The 20,508-nt window shown below is 37.9% G+C and overlaps 1 long non-coding RNA gene across 1 annotated transcript; it reads left to right on the forward strand.

The window, feature by feature from the left end:
• Positions 1 to 14,788: 14,788 nt before the first annotated feature.
• On the forward strand, positions 14,789 to 15,581 carry LOC117477344. The gene is made up of 4 exons (XR_004555334.1): positions 14,789 to 14,836; positions 14,922 to 14,972; positions 15,098 to 15,108; positions 15,193 to 15,581. It is a non-coding gene; the product is annotated as an uncharacterized LOC117477344 (long non-coding RNA).
• The last annotated feature ends 4,927 nt before the right edge of the window (positions 15,582 to 20,508 follow it).

The following is a 20,508-nucleotide window of genomic DNA, read 5'->3' on the forward strand; positions in this document are numbered from 1 at the left end:
ACACACTTTAGTGACAATATGAGTTTTGTTCTGTGTGTGTCATCATATGTTTGGCAGCCACAGCTAAATGATATTCTCACTGTTTTTATAACAATTTGAGAGTGGCAATAGGGTCATCTTTTTGTTTATAAATTAAATATTTGTTCCATTGGAAGTGGAAGAGACCATTGGAATAGGTACATAAGGCACACACATACAGGTTAGATGGCTTTGGATATACATTTGGTACTGATAATTAAAGGTAAATATAGGTTTTAGATTTCACTCTAATATGTAGTAAATATATTTTTGTTTCTGTTTATTTAAACATTTATTGTATGGTTACTGTGTGCGTGCTTTCAGATATTTACCATTATGTTCTTGTGTCCTGACCAAGCGAGTTGGGGGAATATAACAAAGTTTCTTCCTATGATGGGGCTCTTTCACATCTAAAGCGGCACTTTGTCAATCCAGACATTTTAAATGAGATGCGTGTGTTGTTAGGTCCCACTGCGGTTTCAACAGCTGCGCTCCTACGACCCCAGACTACATGTTTAGAGTACTAAAGAAGCTTCCTAAACAGTGGAGGTGGGGGGGTCGCCTACTGAATTTCCCACAATTCTTCATGCACGGCATGCTGCCTTGCCAAAGCAGAGTTTTAGAGCTAATGACATGCAGCCAACAGGCAGGCTGCCGGCTCGCAGACAAATGCCATAAGTGTCTCAAGAAAAGCAGCAGCAGAGACAGGGTTCTGCAACAAACACATCTTTGAAAGTTGCCAGGCTGAGCTACATTTTTAGCAAAGTCCACATAGCTTACATTCTACATGGATCAATCCTGCTAATTAACTGAAGCTCCTTAGTAAATATTTTTGCATAAAAGTATTTCAGCTATTTTTGAATTAATGTAAATATCATCTTGAAAAGAAAGTTTGTATACATGATGTGTTGCCCCCCTTACATACTAATACATAGAAATGATTCTGCCAAGTGGTGAACTATGTACTTGATTTCCAACCTTGAACCTAGGTTATTAGGTTTATGAACTGCCAGTGCGTGCAGCTGAAGGCGTAGTAGTAGTAACTAGAGAATGCAATTCCTGAAGAAATTGCTAGTGGGAATGCTTTATGCTGAAAAGCTGACGCTGAAATGTAATGTGTAAGAAGAAAGTGAAGAATTTAGATTGAAATGATACATGAACACTGGGGGCTTGAATGTGTGATGAGAGAAGAAAAGAAAGTAAAATGGCTTGGAAAAGCAGCAGAATATTTGAACTGCAAACTATTGAACTAACTTGATGGCGAATGATCTGTCGCCATGGCAACGGTATTTGATGACACCCCATAATACGCTTAGATATGTTGATGGCTGCATCGTTACCAAACCTGTTTAGTTTTGGGCTGTTTGGAGCATTTTCACTGAAGTTATGAGAAAACCATGTTTCATGGCGAGCATTGTGTTGCCATGGCAACGGCATTTGAAGAAATCTCAAAACTGTCCTGTCGATGTCTTCACGGCTGGACTGTTAGCACACATGTGAAGTTTTAGCACTTTTGACAATTTTCATAGGAGTTATAGCAATATCGTGTTTTTGCGTGAAGCATGTCAAGGAACTTGAGCATCTGAAGTGTACTTTTTGTGTACTTTCGGGCAGTGCTTGAATTGGGCCGGTACTTACCGGTACGCAGTACCGGCACTTCAGATTTTTACCCATGTGGTACCGGCACTTCTTACTGAGTACCGGCAAGGTGCCGGTACTCAGTAAGATGCCAACAAATATGCCCAGCGTATAGATGCGTCATGAGATGCCGCCGGCCGCCGGCGTGGCTTAATAATAGTGCGAAAAGACAGCGGTTGTCGCCGGACAAGGAGCCGACTGCAAATACAGAAAATGCTGTGCCTGTGTTAGAAATGTTGTCTGACGGGGAGCCTTCTCTGGTCGAGCCTCCTGCTCCAAGTTCTGCATCCCATAAACCACCGTCTGGATTCCCCTGTGTCCTCCCTGGCAGCTCCATTGATTCCCTCTCTCCTTTCCTGCTGAAAGATGAGTGTACTCAGGGACGAGGAGTCATTTAACCAGCCACCAGTAGGAGTCAGGCTTTACTTTCTTTTATATCCATAAAGAAAAAGTAAATCTGTTTACAGTTCTGTTTCATATGGATGTTGAGAGGTATCCATATATCTCTTCATTTTGCTCTCAAAGTGCACCAGATTGATGCATTTAACTTAAATATTTAAAAATAAATCTTCCCGGGGGAGCATGCCCCCGGACCCCCCTAGAGGGTGTTAGGTCCACTCCCCACTTATAAAAATAGCACTTTACCACTGCACCCCCTCTAATCTCTATGCACCCTGAGTCATTTTGTTACAAGTGAGCCTTTCTAAAATATACAGTAAAGAGACAAACCCACCAGCATTATAGGATAGCCATACTATATGACTTTGAGCCAAATACTTGTTTTTGGGCTGTATAAATAAATTGACTTGAAACAGTTGCTGATTTAGAGTACTGGCACCTTTTTTATTCCAATTCAAGCACTGCTTTCGGGTTAATAATGTAGCCTTTTTGGCAGATTAACTAAAGGTGTGCGGCTGCTGTGGTGGGGAAAGATGAGGCTGAATTTACAATGGGGTTTAATGGAGACATGTTGAAAGTTTTTGTCACTTCATGCCCTCAAGAGGCATTTTGTTGAATTATTTTACTTAATTATTTTTTATTTTTCAAGCTACGAGATGTTTTCCTACGTTTCTCATGAAAAATGATGTCTCAGGAATGTAGGGTTTGGGAATTATGGCAGGTTTAAAAGAAAACATGAAGGCAAAATTAAATCTGTCCTCCACTCTAGCTGTGACATCACGCACTCTAAAATCTGAAGAAGGCCTCTTTACCAAGGTCTGAACAATGTTTAATATCTGTAAAAGTACGAATCAGATTTAAAAGTTGTGTTACATGAATAATGTCAGAAAGATGTGTAACATTTTAAAGTTGGAATGAGGTTTCTGAGTGAAAGTATGAATGAACAGTTAGCAGTTGAAGTTGCATGAAGATTGTTCAAGTCTGAAGAGTTTCTCCATTGACTTCCATGTTAAAAATTGGATGTATTATGGGATGTATCTCTGGAATTATGAAAGTTATGAATGAGAAAAATAATAGCCATCGATTCCCGACCGAGCTGAACGTTTTTGATGTTTGAACGGAGTTTCTGCGATGTGGAATGTGGGAGAAGAAGAGGTGCAAAATAACCCGGCGGAATAATAAAGAATTTTGTGCGTAGCATAACAGATAGTTGGAATGCTGTATCAGCATTCCCACTAAAATAGTTATGCTAGACCAGTTTGGGCATTTGTGCACAAATTAAGAAATTGACATTTGAAGTGAAATTTTGACCTGATGATAGCAGCAGATGAAAAGTGAGGGGACCAGCAAAGTATTTATCATCTGGAAACAATTAATGTCATTCAAAATTATCTGATTTATTTTTTTAGGTTTGGAACAAGGTTGCAGGCAGACTAACATCCTGATAGCATGGCTTGAAACCATAGACTGTATATATAAATGGACGTAGGGTCCGTGACGTCACCCATAGGATTCTGCAGAGTTGCCGAGAAGCCCTTAGTAGGCGGAGTCGGCCACTAACGGCTCGACAGTGACGTCAGAGTTCCACTCCCGCCTGCTCCAGCCTGCTCCAAATAAGGGCAAAGAGGCGGAGCCGAGGCGGGACCTGCTGCCTTCGAGCTGGAAGTAACAGAGCTAGCTCAAGCTACCAAGCTAAGCTAACATGCTCCCCATCTGCACACTGCCGTCGCATTTTACGTTTCTAAGGTAAGCGGACATGAGACTATTCAGCAAAACTATAAATAATAATCTAAGTTGAGTTTTTAGCATAATACTTCAGAATCTTAAAATCCCTTAACGTTTGTATGCAATGTGCTAAATGCAACACTGGAATCAAGCAAATATTAATATGTTTGCATGACATTAGTTATTTATATTTTGCCATCACTTAATTATACGTTTAATACATTTAAGTTAAGCTAAGGTGCATGTGATGATAGCTAGTTAGTGCTCTTACCTGTGAGGCCTCCTCCAAACAGCATTATAACCAGACTGTATCATTAAAACTACAAGTACCAGTTCTAGATCCTTGACTTTAGACAAACAATTCAAAAGACAAAATGTATTTAAAGACCAATCTTTATTTGAAGGTGCCTCTTAACCTGAGATATTAGTTATACAGTAATAGTATTGACAATCTAAAAAAACTGAGCAACTCAACGGTTCACTTTTATATTTCTTATTGTCTAAAGCATTTATTATTTTCATTTTTCCCCTCTCATATTCAGTGTGGACGGATTGAGACAGCGTGGTGTCCAGAGAGCTGCAGAGACTTCAGGGAGAAACCTCCGTGTGATGGACGTCCTGTCTGTTGGTTTGGAGAGGACTGAGGGTCTTTCCTCTGTGAGGAGGATCAGACCTGATGGAGGAGCCCATGCATAGCTGATACCACCTGCACAGGCCTAGTCTGTCACTTTATTTGACTAAATGTGTTTACTTATACATTTAATAGGTTTACACCTTCTGTCCATATGTGCTTTTTATTTAAAACATGTTTGATTAACTTTTGGTTCACATTTCAATAAATTGAATTTGTATTTGCACTCCTTTTGTCTATTACTCTTACTGAAAATGTTAGATTACACATTCACATCTGACTGAAGATTGGCCCCATTTATTTGCGTTGCAAACTCTGCGGTACAAGGTACATGTTGTGAAGCTCATAAAGTGAGGCAAATAGAAATAATCAGCTGATGGAGTGTAGATGTGGAAATAGGTGCATTCGATCAGCTGACTGTGTTTTCACAATAAAAGTAGTTTCTTAGTGAATGTCCTTTACTGGTCTTAACATCTCATAACATCAGCTTTTAATTTCCCTCTTGGATGTTCTTCTTGACCCTCGGAGAAAGAGGAGATGCTGAGTCGTGTCTTTCAGGCAGGTCCTTTCCTAACAAAAATTACAGGAAACATAAAACATATTATTGCAGAACAAGTGTGTTATTTATGAAAGAGGTGTGTTTGTGTGTTTAGGGGCTGTAGATATAATTATTTTGTAATTGTAATGTTTTTTTTTATTTCAACAGTGAGCTACAAAGACAATCAGATTATGAATGAACAGTATGAAATTCATCAACATTGAAATGTATTTTATTATCAAAATAATATTTAACTGTTATTAAAACAAGCTTGCTCTGTTGTCTCACTGAAAGAATAACTTTTACCACGTTTTTACAGACAATATTGAGAGATAAATAGCAGTTGTCACTATGCGTTAAATATCTTTGCCTTCAATACATTAAATTAGAAAGCTGACAGTCATATTGCTTGTTAACATCTAAATGTAACCCTTTGCATGGAAAAAAACCCTCAACTTCACTGATGTGTAGGTGATCTAGTATTTAGTATTGTTTAATGGAATGTATATCAGTGTATTAAAGTCAATACTTCATTTATTTAAACCAATATCTTTCTTGATTCTTTGTACAGTATGAAAAAAAGAGTATTTGTACCTGTGCTGAAGTTCACTGCTGTGAGGAGTCCAGTTCGGTCTCTCACTCTCTGGTCCAGCCTGTCTGCATCACCTGGGCACTTTAAACAAACAGATATATATGTAAAGTACCATGTGTACAAACAATATAACTGATTATCTTCTGTTGAACATGTTGGCTTGTGTATTGCCCGAGTCAGGGTCCTTTTTATTTTACTGTAACTTTGGAAGTTGTGTTACCAATGCTTACTGTTTATTTGATACCAATTTGGTAATGCAATTAATAAAAACAACAAGGTTTGGGTTCGTTCTTCAGATGACTGTGATGTTAACGTGTAAGCTCAATAATGAACTCCAGCTCAACCAACCATATTGTAATATCTAAGTAATCATCTTGAAATATGACATTAATAATTGTAATATACACACATCTTATTGTGAGGTTGATTTCACATACACTACTTCGACGTTAGCTTGTCTACATACTTGAGCATAGCCAATTTAAATTAACCTTAGCGATGCATACAGTTCCTACCTACATAATAAAATATCTCTCTAAGTTACAAGGATGACCTTATTTTATCAACCTCAAACAGAAGCCTTTTGTTCTCCAGTATTATCCCACTTAACGCTTAACACTTGTCTATTTCGTTTTAACCTTTATATATACAGTCTATGGTTTTAAGTTAACTTGGAGGCTACGATTAGCATCGTTAGCACCGATGTAGCTACCACTCACTTACACGCTAACCCAAGCCTTAACATTCATTACGTAGCTGATTAAAATCATAAACACATAAGTACTCGAATTTCACTTACCGCAAAACCGCATTCATGCACCGTCTGTTTTAACCGCAGAGCAAGTCACAATAGTCCGATATATAAGCATGAAGAACAAACAAACACGGCCGGGGTCAAGTTGTGTTCCCTGGATGAACTGAGCAGGCAGTGTCCCTGTAGCTTCACGGAGCAGCTAGCAGAGAGACAAGAAGCTAACAGCAGCAGTCACTTGACAGAGCTGTCACTCAATGTGACCACGCCCTAATTTATGCAAAAACTTTAAGACCTAATATAAATAAAAGGGTCATGTTAGAAAACAATTCACTCACAGATTCATAATCATGAAGGTGGAATCTAACTATATACATAATAATATTTATTGCAGCCAGGGCTAGAAACGTTTTTTTTCTGCTGTGAAATTGGGCATTTTAACATGGGGGTCTATGGAAATTGCTCCTTTCTGCAGTCATCGCCTATCGGCCAATATATGAACTGCAGTTTGTGGCACTTCCGTATTGGCGTCCCGGCTCTTCCCCAGAGTTTGCCGCTTGCTTGAAACCCATTACAGCCTCAAGCAAAAAATGCTTTTCCTTAATTTTCCTCAACTATTTAAGTTATACTGTTAATGTTACTGTTTTACCTTTACCAAACTATTAGACTCACTGTCTTCGCTTTCATTCATTTCTACTTGTTGCCAGTCTACCTCAAACACACAACCAGACACATTCACTAAGTTACAGCCACACCTAGCATAATGCTAATGGTTGCATTAACAGTTTATACACCTGCGAGGGGAATACTGCAGCTTGATTGCCAAAGGGACGACCCAGCTTAAACTGTGACATTAGCCTTTAATTCAATACGTGTTGTGCCTAAGGTTACTCAAAATCACATTTTGAAGACTTGAAGACTTTGAAGAACTTTTTTTTCAAAAGATAAGGTAGGTAAGTGTGACGCAAAAGTGAAACTGTACTGACCTCCGAGTCCACATTAGCTGTAGCATAATCATCGTCATCAAGCTAACAGCAGGCTGCAGTCCACCTAAGGGACACTAGGTGGCGCCGAACAAACGGTCAACTGGATCCTCTCACACAGGAAGAAGAACCAGGTAGGTCAGGGCAGGGGCATGGGTTCCCAAAGTGGGGGTCGCGAGATGATTACAAATTGAAAATTAAAAAAAATATATTTTAATTATTTTTTTTTTTTATTCAAAATTATTATTTATAATAACGTGTGCATAGACATTTTTCAGGGGCGGACTGGCCACCTGTCGAATTTTCCCGCAGCGAGGCTCCCCCCGTTGAATTTCCACTAGCGCACAATAGTTATTCAGGCTTTATTTAATCCTGCCTATTTTCCATTTTGTATTGTTTCATAACTTTTATTTACAAATTGATTTGACAATGTTAAACTGATAATATTATTGCATATACATGAGGTATTAACAAACAATCAAGGTTGTGCATGTTCAGATGAAAATGGGATAACACAATTATTTGTCCTAGCCACACTAATGTCCATCATGCCAAGCTCCAGTTATTTAACATATTCAACATTTTGATTTTGACATGGGATAGAGCTAGATCAATATATACGACCATGAATTGTTGAGATCTGCAGCTGCGAAAAACAAAAGACAGATCATCTCATGTTACAATGATTTGTTTGTCTACTGTGATACTCACCTGGGGCCTCATTTATAACGCCTTGCGTAGGATTGACGTAGGAAGGTTGCTTACGTAGTACAAAGCACAAAAATAGGTACATACATTTTCCGCCATTTTCCGATTCACAAAACATTGCGTACCGGCGAGGGAAGTGCGTACGGCACTCCCTACGCCTGTTTCCCTTTATAAATCACAATCGACTCGTAACGCCCATATTTGCCTATAAATAGTCAAAGAAACGCCCATTCATTCATTCATTTTGACTGACTGCATGAAGAAGATCGCAGGAAATTACGACCGAACAGCTAAAAAAGACATCTCACACCGTGTCAGATTTGGGTTATTGTGGGGAGGTGGAGATAAATCATATTGTTTGGTGGATGCAGTTTGAACCAGAGTAGCAGCATGGAGGTCGGATCGTCACCAACATAAATAAATAAGTGGTCCGAAAAAAGTTAATGACAAAACAAATACACATAACCTTCCTCAGGCAGTGTGTTTGTCCCGGGGACAGGAGACCCCCCCCTTGATGAGAAACTGTAAGAAATGATGGGGGAATCCCTCCGGAGTGTAGTCATGACGACTGGATCTGAATTATTTTTGTTGTATTTGGTGGTTTGTGTTCCAGCTGTCGATCAGCAACTATATATCCATAATCCACCAGTTAAAGGAAATACAATGTGTTGTGTTATATTAGCTGTTTACCACATATGGTGTTCTTAGTTTCCATACCTCCTGTGTTTTACGAGCCACTTATCAAGTCTTGGCAAACGGCATAAAACACTATTAAACGTGATAGTATATAAAACCATGCTCGTATCTACAACCTATAGAAATGCAAAACGGCGTCAGTTTAGACGTAATTCTGTCCTCCTGCTTACCGCATCATTTATGAGAAAACATTTCATAACATTAACACAACATATTCGAGGTGGTTTTAAATAACATATCCGTATTTATTTATTTCTCCAAGTTATGTTTTTGTGTGCACTGAGGAGTCTCAAACAGGCGTTTGTTTAATCATTTCAAGATTGGCTTTAATCAATGTTTGAAAATGAATTCTTCATATTTGATAAATGAGAGGTAACATTTTATTTATGGTATTATTTCCACATATTTCTCTCCATTCTTCCTTCTGCCAACGGTGTCGCAGTTTCTCGTCTCTCCCGTTTGTGTGCTTAGTGCGTACGCATGGGTTAGAGTTTGCGTGGAGGACCGCACATTTTCCCGTCAAGTTAGTATTTTATAAATCGCAAACATTGCGTAGAAACTGGCGTACGCCATTTTTTGAGCGTATATCCCTTTATAAATGAGGCCCCTGAACAGACATGTTTGTCTGTCCTCAGGTGAACTTTTAGGATCACCTCAGTTTACGTCTCTGACCTGTTTTTGTAATGACTGAAGACAGTTAAGGGTGTGTCACAGAATTCTGATCTATAATTAGTGTATACACGCAGCCAGACAATAGCAAGTGGTGTTATTTTTTGCTGTTTGAATTTACAGCACAAACATGTGAACGATGTTGTCAGAGTTACCTTCATTACGCGGTACCTCCTCCTTACAGTTGAGAATCTAGTAGTTACTTTGAAAAACGATATATTACATGTAAAGCATAATATTAGTGTTTAAAATAAGATGCATTATTAGAGGAGAACTTCCCAATAGTATAAAACATTAAAATGTTACATACATAACAATGCATCAGTAATAATAATCCAACTATACACCCAGACAGCTCTGTGCACTTAATTTATTTGGATCGTTCACAACATTTAGCTGCTCATACAAGGATTTAAGGATAATTTATTATCATTGTGGATCACAGGGTTGCAAAATGAAATGAGGTTGTAGTTCATTCATGACTCGAGAACAACATGACCATACAAAAACAGTAGTGCATTCCTGTTGTGCATTCTTTTAATTTACATCAGGAGGAATGTAAACCGCACAAATAGAAGAAAACTGTGAATTATCAGTAAAGAATCTGCATCTTAACATTGTGACAACAGGGAAATATTGTCCATCAACTATGATGTTTAAGCACCAAGCATCAGTGATTGCTTTTATTAATATAATGTATCCCTAAACTTCCACCACTGCTACTCAGCAAGGTATATAATGTCAAATGTTTTGTTGAGATTAAACATGTTAGCCTTCATTTATGCTGCCACTGTACATCCTGCAAGGGTGCTGTAACCTGCAGAACCTGTTTGAGGCGTGATCAAATAAACACAATAATGACAATGCTCTCTTACATTAAACATGTACGACTAATAAGATTCACAGTGTATGGTGCATTTTCATAATGCACTGGTTTCATTCAAATACAATTTACAATAGCCTGTAAGTTTATGTTTCACATGAATAAACCATGTGATAGCTATTGAAACACAAGCTGCATGTCATGCTCTTTCTACAATGTATTTAGCAAGTTGTGCATGAAGGAGAAAAGGTTTGTTGATCTAAAATAAAACAAAGGATTCAGGTACATGTTACTTAGATTTGGTTTGCAGATACAAGACAAGGGATCCATTGTGACACACATTTTAAAACAACACAGACAACAGGCAAATCTTTAAGAAGTCCCCCGAGCTCCATCATTAAATACATTTAAAATCCGGTTGTACAAACATGAACATCCAATGGCCTGAAATGTTGACTTAGTTTCATCCCTGCTCTGACTCTCAGAGGGAGAAACACTGTCAGGTGATTTCCAGGCCGAGACCAAACCTCACCTGTGATGGAATGATCCAACTGTCACATTAACAACATGTGACCTGCGTGCAGCACTGACACACCCACAATCTTTATTTCATACGACGCCTTATAAATACCATCTGAACACACACATTACGCACAAATATTTTTTATTTCCACACCAGGTATGTATGGGAATAGCAGCATTGTTGCTTATTTGTAATAACTGCTGGGAAGCTTTATAATTCTCCAAATGTTTTGTTTCCCCAGGAAAATACTTTCTGCTCCATTGCATTTACTGCAAAGACAAAATGTGTGATCGTAAGTCTCTTTAAGTAATTGTTACATTTTTGAATCATTTGTAAGAATGCTTTGGAGTTGTTTTGTAATTAATAACATGTTTTTAACAAAATAAATTGTATTTGTTTTTTGTCTTTCCATCACAGGCGAGGCCAAGGTGAGTTTATTTTCTTACAGTGCAATAGGCCTGTTACTAACGGCATGACAACATGTGTACTTATGAAGTGTTTCCCTCATCTAGACCACGATGGAAGAGGGAAAAGAGGAAGGAGGTGAAAAGGTAAGACATTTTAGAACTTAAACTGGGCTGCCCCTCTTGCTGATTCAGTCATTTTAAAGTGCTTGTATCGACTTCCCATTAACCAGGGAGAAAAGGGACATGGAAGAGGAGGATGTGAAAAAGGAGAAGAACAGAGAAAAGGATGTGGAAAAGGAGAAGAACAGAGAAAAGGATGTGGAAAAGCAGAAGAACAAGGAAAAGGATGTGAAAAAGGAGGAGAACAAGGAAAATGATGTGGAAAAAGCGATGAACCTGGAAAAGGACATCAGAAATAAGAGCAGAATTCCTAAAACTTCCATTCTGCAATAATGTTTGTAAAGAATGAAATACATATTCAATAAATCAATTCAGAAAAAATACTGGTTTGCTGGTTTGCTGTTGTTTAGATAAATGAAATGTTGGGGGAAGACTTCAATACTTTATATTCATGAAAAATATATGAAATGATCTCTGTAATTTGATAGTGGTATACACACACAGTGGACAGGCTGGAGTTTCCCTGAGGAATATTATGATGTGGGTTTGTATTGGATGTTTGAGCTATGACAACATTATGACAACATTATGAGAACCTCTGCGTAGAATAAGCACATTGAGAAGGCATTGAAATAATACAAGTCAGGATGACTACATAGAAACCAATCCATTTTAACATCAATATTAAACTGAAACATTATGATATGTACATAGACACAACAGAAAACACACTGTTATGTTTAAGATAAATTAACCCTAATACTCAGAGACAGAAATATAAGTTACTCTAGTAATAATTTAAAATCATTATGATGTCAGGTTGAAGCAAAAAGGCAGACAAATCCGTTTTACTGTTGGCGCCCTGGATTTGGTGAAAATTCATTTCTGTTTAATTATATTATAACATACCTTTTTGGGAAATGTGAGTGTGCTCAGTAAATGTCCTTACGAAATGCCTTATTAGATTTTGTAAACATTTCGGAGTCTAAGTAAATACAGGTAATTTTGTATATAATATCAAAGGCCATGATAAAGAACAATTTCAACAAACACTGTAAATCTCATCAGGAGATTATGCTCCAATTCAAACACTGAGTAAGTGCATTGAACAAATCAATGACTGGATGTGTCAGAACTTTCTCCAATTAAACAAAGATAAAACTGAGGTAATGGTTTTTGGAGCCAAGGCAGAACGTATAAAAGTTAGCGCTGAGCTTCAGTCTGCAATGTTCAAAACAACAGATAAAGCCAGAAATCTAGGTGTAGTCATGGACTCTGACCTGAGTTTCAACAGTCACATTAAAACAGTTATTAAATCAGCCTACTATCACCTAAAGAACATATTTAGGATTAAAGGACTAATGTCACAGCAGGATTTGGAAAAACTTGTCCATGCTTTTATCTTCAGTAGACTGGACTACTGCAATGGTGTCTTTACAGGCCTCACTAAAAAATCTATTAGAAAGCTGCAGCTAATTCAGAACGCCGCTGCTCGAGTCCTCACTAACACTAAGAAAGTGGATCACATCACTCCTGTTCTGAAGTCTTTACACTGGCTTCCTGTGTGTCAAAGAATAGATTTCAAAATATTGTTGCTGGTTTATAAAGCTTTGAATGGTTTAGGCCCAAAATACATGTCTGACCTACTGCTAAATTATGAACCATCCAGAACTCTCAGGTCTTCAGGGACTGGTCAGCTTTCTGTCCCCAGAGTCAGAACTAAACATGGTAAAGCAGCGTTCAGTTATTATGCTCCAAATATCTGGAACAAACTCCCAGAAACCTGCAGGTCCGCTGCAACTCTTACTACTTTTAAATCCAGGCTGAAGACTTTTCTTTTTGCCGCTGCTTTTAATTGAACTATTCACATCTTAAACTGCACTGTAACTTTTATCCATGTATTTTTTATTTTAATGTTTATTTTATTATCTTTTCTTTTTAATGACTGATTTTAAATGCCATTTTCTTAATGTCTTCCATTTTTGTAAAGCACTTTGAATTGCCTTGTGTTGAAAGGTGCTATATAAATAAACTTGCCTTGCCTTGCCTTACTGTGATACTCACCTGTACAGACATGTTTGTCTGTCCTCAGGTGAACTTTTAGGATCACCTCAGTTTACGTCTCTGACCTGTTTTTGTAATGACTGAAGACAGTTAAGGGTGTGTCACAAAATTGTGTATACACGCAGCCAGACAATAGCAAGTGGTGTTATTTTTTGCTGTTTAAATTTACAGCACAAACATGTGAACGATGTTGTCAGAGTTACCTTCATTACGCGGTACCTCCTCCTTACAGTTGAGAATCTAGTAGTTACTTTGAAAAACGATATATTACATGTAAAGCATAATATTAGTGTTTAAAATAAGATGCATTATTAGAGGAGAACTTCCCAATAGTATAAAACATTAAAATGTTACATACATAACAATGCATTAGTAATAATAATCCAACTATACACCCAGACAGCTCTGTGCACTTAATTTATTTGGATCGTTCACAACATTTAGCTGCTCATACAAGGATTTAAGGATAATTTATTATCATTGTGGATCACAGGGTTGCAAAATGAAATGAGGTTGTAGTTCATTCATGACTCGAGAACAACATGACCATACAAAAACAGTAGTGCATTCCTGTTGTGCATTCTTTTAATTTACATCAGGAGGAATGTAAACCGCACAAATAGAAGAAAACTGTGAATTATCAGTAAAGAATCTGCATCTTAACATTGTGACAACAGGGAAATATTGTCCATCAACTATGATGTTTAAGCACCAAGCATCAGTGATTGCTTTTATTAATATAATGTATCCCTAAACTTCCACCACTGCTACTCAGCAAGGTATATAATGTCAAATGTTTTGTTGAGATTAAACATGTTAGCCTTCATTTATGCTGCCACTGTACATCCTGCAAGGGTGCTGTAACCTGCAGAACCTGTTTGAGGCGTGATCAAATAAACACAATAATGACAATGCTCTCTTACATTAAACATGTACGACTAATAAGATTCACAGTGTATGGTGCATTTTCATAATGCACTGGTTTCATTCAAATACAATTTACAATAGCCTGTAAGTTTATGTTTCACATGAATAAACCATGTGATAGCTATTGAAACACAAGCTGCATGTCATGCTCTTTCTACAATGTATTTAGCAAGTTGTGCATGAAGGAGAAAAGGTTTGTTGATCTAAAATAAAACAAAGGATTCAGGTACATGTTACTTAGATTTGGTTTGCAGATACAAGACAAGGGATCCATTGTGACACACATTTTAAAACAACACAGACAACAGGCAAATCTTTAAGAAGTCCCCCGAGCTCCATCATTAAATACATTTAAAATCCGGTTGTACAAACATGAACATCCAATGGCCTGAAATGTTGACTTAGTTTCATCCCTGCTCTGACTCTCAGAGGGAGAAACACTGTCAGGTGATTTCCAGGCCGAGACCAAACCTCACCTGTGATGGAATGATCCAACTGTCACATTTAACAACATGTGACCTGCGTGCAGCACTGACACACCCACAATCTTTATTTCATACGACGCCTTATAAATACCATCTGAACACACACATTACGCACAAATATTTTTTATTTCCACACCAGGTATGTATGGGAATAGCAGCATTGTTGCTTATTTGTAATAACTGCTGGGAAGCTTTATAATTCTCCAAATGTTTTGTTTCCCCAGGAAAATACTTTCTGCTCCATTGCATTTACTGCAAAGACAAAATGTGTGATCGTAAGTCTCTTTAAGTAATTGTTACATTTTTGAATCATTTGTAAGAATGCTTTGGAGTTGTTTTGTAATTAATAACATGTTTTTAACAAAATAAATTGTATTTGTTTTTTGTCTTTCCATCACAGGCGAGGCCAAGGTGAGTTTATTTTCTTACAGTGCAATAGGCCTGTTACTAACGGCATGACAACATGTGTACTTATGAAGTGTTTCCCTCATCTAGACCACGATGGAAGAGGGAAAAGAGGAAGGAGGTGAAGAAGGTGAAAAGGTAAGACATTTTAGAACTTAATGTGTGCTTTAAACTGGGCTGCCCCTCTTGCTGATTCAGTCATTTTAAAGTGCTTGTATCGACTTCCCATTAACCAGGGAGAAAAGGGACATGGAAGAGGAGGACAACATGGAAGAGGAGGAGAACATGGAAGAGGAGGAGGACGTGGAAGAGGAGGAGAACATGGAAGAGGAGAAGAAGAACAAGGGAAAGGACGTGGAAAATGAGAAGAACATGGAAAAGGACATCAGAAATAAGAGCAGAATTCCTAAAACTTCCATTCTGCGATAATGCTTGTAAAGAATGAAATACATATTCAATAAATCAATTCAGAAAAAATACTGGTTTGCTGTTGTTTACATAAATGAAATGTTGGGGGAAGACTTCAATACTTTATATTCATGAGAAATATATGAAATGATCTCTGTAATTTGATAGTGGTATACACACACAGTGGACAGGCTGGAGTTTCCCTGAGGAATATTATGATGTGGGTTTGTATTGGATGTTTGAGCTATGACAACATTATGAGAACCTCTGCGTAGAATAAGCACATTGAGAAGGCATTGAAATAATACAAGTCAGGATGACTACATAGAAACCAATCAATTTTAACACCAATATTAAACTGAAACATTATGATATGTACATAGACACAACAGAAAACACACTGTTATGTTTAAGTTAAATTAACCCTAATACTCAGAGACAGAAATATAAGTTACTCTAGTAATAATTTAAAATCATTATGATGTCAGGTTGAAGCAAAAAGGCAGACAAATCCGTTTTACTGTTGGCGCCCTGGATTTAGTGAAAATTCATTTCTGTTATTATATTATAACATACCTTTTTGGGAAATGTGAGTGTGCTCAGTAAATGTCCTTACGCAATGCCTTATTAGATTTTGTAAACATTTCGGAGTCTAAGTAAATACAGGTAATTTTGTATATAATATCAAAGGCCATGATAAAGAACAATTTCAACAAACACTGTAAGGGCATTAAATGTTTCTGCTTTATTTTCAAATTGTGAGCTCTTTTCTAAAGAGGGGACTTATGTAAGTTATAAGGGTAATTAATAATAAAACATTGTCAGTGCACATAGGCCTACAATGGGATCTGGAGTGCCTGCCAACCCACATAACATAACATAATCGGTTTATTGTGGGCTGCCTTGGTCAGAAAACATGGGGTTAGATAACGGCTCCCCTTCCTCCTGTATGTCACATGCATACTTTATATGATAGCCATACTGGTGTCCATTCATTTATCTCCAACCACAGCATGAGAACTATATGCACAATTATTTTCCTAAAACTACTCAGAGCAGACTGGGTCCAAAGAAACAGGCACTCTAACAGGGCGTTTCAGACAGCGTTAATACAGGTATATCCTGACAGACAGTACACAGAAACGAGGGGTTTTGAACATTAAAGCATTTCAAGTATAAACTATGAATAAAACTATGAACCTACATTATATATCCTCTTTAATGGAATAGTTTGCTATTTTGGGACATTTGCTTATCAGTTTCTTGTAAAGAGTTATATAACATACCATTCTCATATGTAGACTATGTTTGCTAAAAACAAAGCTGCTACCAGCAGCCAGTTAGCCTAGCCTAGCATTAGGACAGCTTGGTCTGTTAACAGGTAACAAAATCAACCATTGTCATTACAACTTACTATTAATCAATAATCATTAATGAGAACGTTTTATCTTGTGTGTTTTATTCCATACAAAATAGTTGGAAGTTATGCTATTTGAAAGCTGTAGCTTCAAATTTGCCCCAGAGAGAGTTATCAATATTCTTATCTTAATCGTGGCAACAACAAAAAATACTCTTTTAAAACACTCCTTTTGTCAATGTTGTGCATATTCCAGAATGACTGTTTTCAATGAAATGATGCACTGAAGCACAGTTGCAAGCTATTCCAGCACAGAAAACATAAGAGGAAATGGAGAGAAAATAGGAAAAAGTGGGGGGAAATGACATGAGTAGCAGAATGCTTCCAGATGATTTTGATTGGGCAAGCTTCATCACTCTGTTCACTCCATTGCTCTCAGGTGTGCGTGCAGATCCTTCATTGAATGTTTTAAAGAGTGGATCTGTCAGTCACTCTCAAACACTGTTGTTTTCCAGGGCGAACCCAATTCTGTATATCATGCAGTCAAATTTTAGAACATGAGACCTGCTGCAGTCCCAACACACCCACATTCATCTCATACAACATCTTGTAAATACAGACTGAACACACCCATCAGATGTAGATAAATATGATGTCTGCACCAGGTATGTAGTAAAATAGCAATATTGTTTTTTATTTGTACTGACGGATGGGAAACTTGAAAATGTTCCTCTCTTTTTATTCTTCCCAAGGAACAGACTTTCTTCTGCACTTAAAAAGAACACAATGAATAAATGTAAGTCTCTTTGATTAAATGTTATATATGTGTTGCTCTGAAATAGTTTTCGGTGCAGGATTTTTTTTTTTACATTTTGGTTCATGTGTCATTTCTCTTTTAACTGCAACTTTTTCCCCCCGTTTTTTTGTTTTGTTTTCCCCATCACAGCCAAAAAGGTGAGCTTGTTTCCTGACAGTGCTCATGGCCTGTGACTAACAGCATAAAACAATGTGTACTTATGAAACAATTCATCTTTGCTAGGCCGAGAAAGTGGAAATTGGGCAGGAGGAGCAAGGCCCAGCCTATGACTTTGACGGAGTAAGAATTTGTTCAGCCTCATGATGTGTCCTATGCCCCACTGACTGATTTAGTGAGTTTGTAGCTCCCATATTCATTTTCCATATTTTTTTTACACCCTTTTTGAGTTCAAACTAAGCAGCCATTCGCCTCTCTCTGTTTAAAGAAAATGCATCATTGGTTTGTTTTGTTTTTGCAGGAGAAAAAGGAAAAGGATGAAAAAGAATGTAGACAAGGAAAAGGATGTGGAAAAGGAAAAGGATGTGGAAAAGAAAAGAAACAAGGTGGTGGTCGTGCTGTTGGTCAGGTTGGTCCTGGTGACTGTGGTGCTCCTGATCCTCCTCCTGGTTGTAATAATACTTGAACGATCATTCTTTGAAAATGCTTGTAAAGAATGAAAGACATATCTCATAAACATATCCAGAAAAGGCTTGACTGCTTTTTTTGTTTATTCACATAAATGTTGTAGTAAATGTATCATTAAGTCTCATTTAAGTATATAAACTTCCTTCTCTGGCTTTATTTTCCCGCAGTTTGAATGTATCAGTCCTAATGTAAGCTAGGGCCCATTCCCAGGCTTTATCACACCTTTAATACAAAACACTGGCAACCTTCTGTTCTCTTGCACTCAACAGACAGGAGGGGGCCACTGGACCATTGTCAGGCAAATTATCATACGGATGTTACCTGTCCAATGTCCCTTTTGTTATCTGCTCTCATCTGTATCTCTGACATTGCTTCTCTGTGTAACAGGGTCAGATCCTGGTACTATCTACTAGTGCAAGACCTCTGGCCTTTCCAGCTGGAAATAAGATTGATTCTGTTAAATGCTATAACTCTTTATTAAATAACACGACTTTGGTTTAAGCTTGTATATTTGTTCTTTTCTTACCAGAAGGTGACTAAGTGTGGAATTTCCACCACAACAAATAAACACATATAACCATGTCTCTTCTGTAATTTGATGCCGGTAAACACACACAGTTGGCTGATGCAGGGCAGAGTTTTGCACAGGAGTATGATGATGTGGGTTTGTTATGAATATTTCAGTCATGACAATATTGCATGGCAAACAAACAAATGGAAAACACCAACTACACCTAAATTATGTTGAAACAATATAATACAAAAATCAGGATTAAATCACTGGTATGTGGCTGCAACAGCAAATGTCTAACCTTAACTCAGTATGACCACCCAAGGGCTTAAAGTTGCACTTGTTATGAATGCAAGTTCGCACACACATTTCTTACACATTGATCCTCCACTGGGCGACAGCTCACACCAAAGCCTTTCCTCTACTGCCATCTTCGTGAAAAACCGTTCACTTTTTTTATCAACATACTAATCCATAATAATGTGCCCAGCCGTAGGGATCCAGGTGGGCAGAGGAACCTAACAGTTCATATATAATCTGTTTTTGCTCCAGTTGTATTGCAACCTGAACCATCATTACACAAAATTACCATCAGATGCATCAAGTTCAAATCATCTGGCAACATCAGCGACCGCAGTGCTTGTTCTTCCCATAGACTGTATATATAAAGGGTTCTTCCCCATTGGACCATTTTCTGCTGCAGCATTATGGTGAATTATGAGTCACTGTTGAATGCAATTTAGAGTCTGATCTTGTCCCTCACCTCAGGATGCTCAGACGCATTTTCTATTGAGATGACATGGGGTGCTTTGTTGCTTGTGTAAATTGTCTATTGCTTACATGTGAAAGTGTTTTGAACTCTTCCCTGTACTCATTATTAGCCTTGCTATGCTAACACCATAGCTGTCACATATACACCCACAGTCAGCACAGTGGTGTTTTACCTCAGAGTCTATGTGCTTTCATCTGCATGTTCATTAGCCAGGACTATTATCTCATCTGCCATATACGCCTCAGTTTCTCCAAAATGCTGGAAGAGAGGAGTAGTCTTTCTGGGTTTCTGCCTCCAAAAGGCTTTGAGCCCTAGAGATTTTGAATGGCGTTTGGAATAAAAAACGTGTTGATTAAGGAGTTGATTGGCTTCGCTGTCTTCCACAGATGACTTATGTTCTGCATTGCTGAATTTATGTATTTCTGAGGCTGATAATCCACCAGCAGTATTTAGGTACACAGAGTCTCTGGTGTGTCTGTTGAGGATTGTAACGGCGTGATGTGCATCATGGCTGCTTCCCTCACCAGGTTTTATGGTAGAGTTGAAGCAGTTGAGTGATGTCGAAAAAAGTTTCTTTAATGCATTCAGCTTCCGTGTAAACTGATTTTGGTCCAATCGTGGAGCTTCAGCACGAGAGTGCCTCTGGTGCTCTGTAAGAGATGCCGTTTCAAGTTTTTCACAGATTTTCTCTTCACAGCTCTGCACAACCATGTTCATCATGAAACATGTGCAGTATGAGTCATTGCACTCCTCACACCTCCTGCTTTCAATCTATCCGTGTTGATCCCAGGGAAAGACATTTAGAAGAAGTGCGTTTTATCCTGAGCATTATTAATGGACTATGCCGAGTACCGGTAGTCCCTGACGTAGTTATATTTCAGACTATCCATGGTCCTCCTGCTGGTGGAAAATAATGT

Source organism: Trematomus bernacchii, unplaced genomic scaffold (assembly GCF_902827165.1).
Source record: "Trematomus bernacchii unplaced genomic scaffold, fTreBer1.1, whole genome shotgun sequence".
In the NCBI taxonomy this organism is placed as follows: domain Eukaryota; kingdom Metazoa; phylum Chordata; class Actinopteri; order Perciformes; family Nototheniidae; genus Trematomus; species Trematomus bernacchii.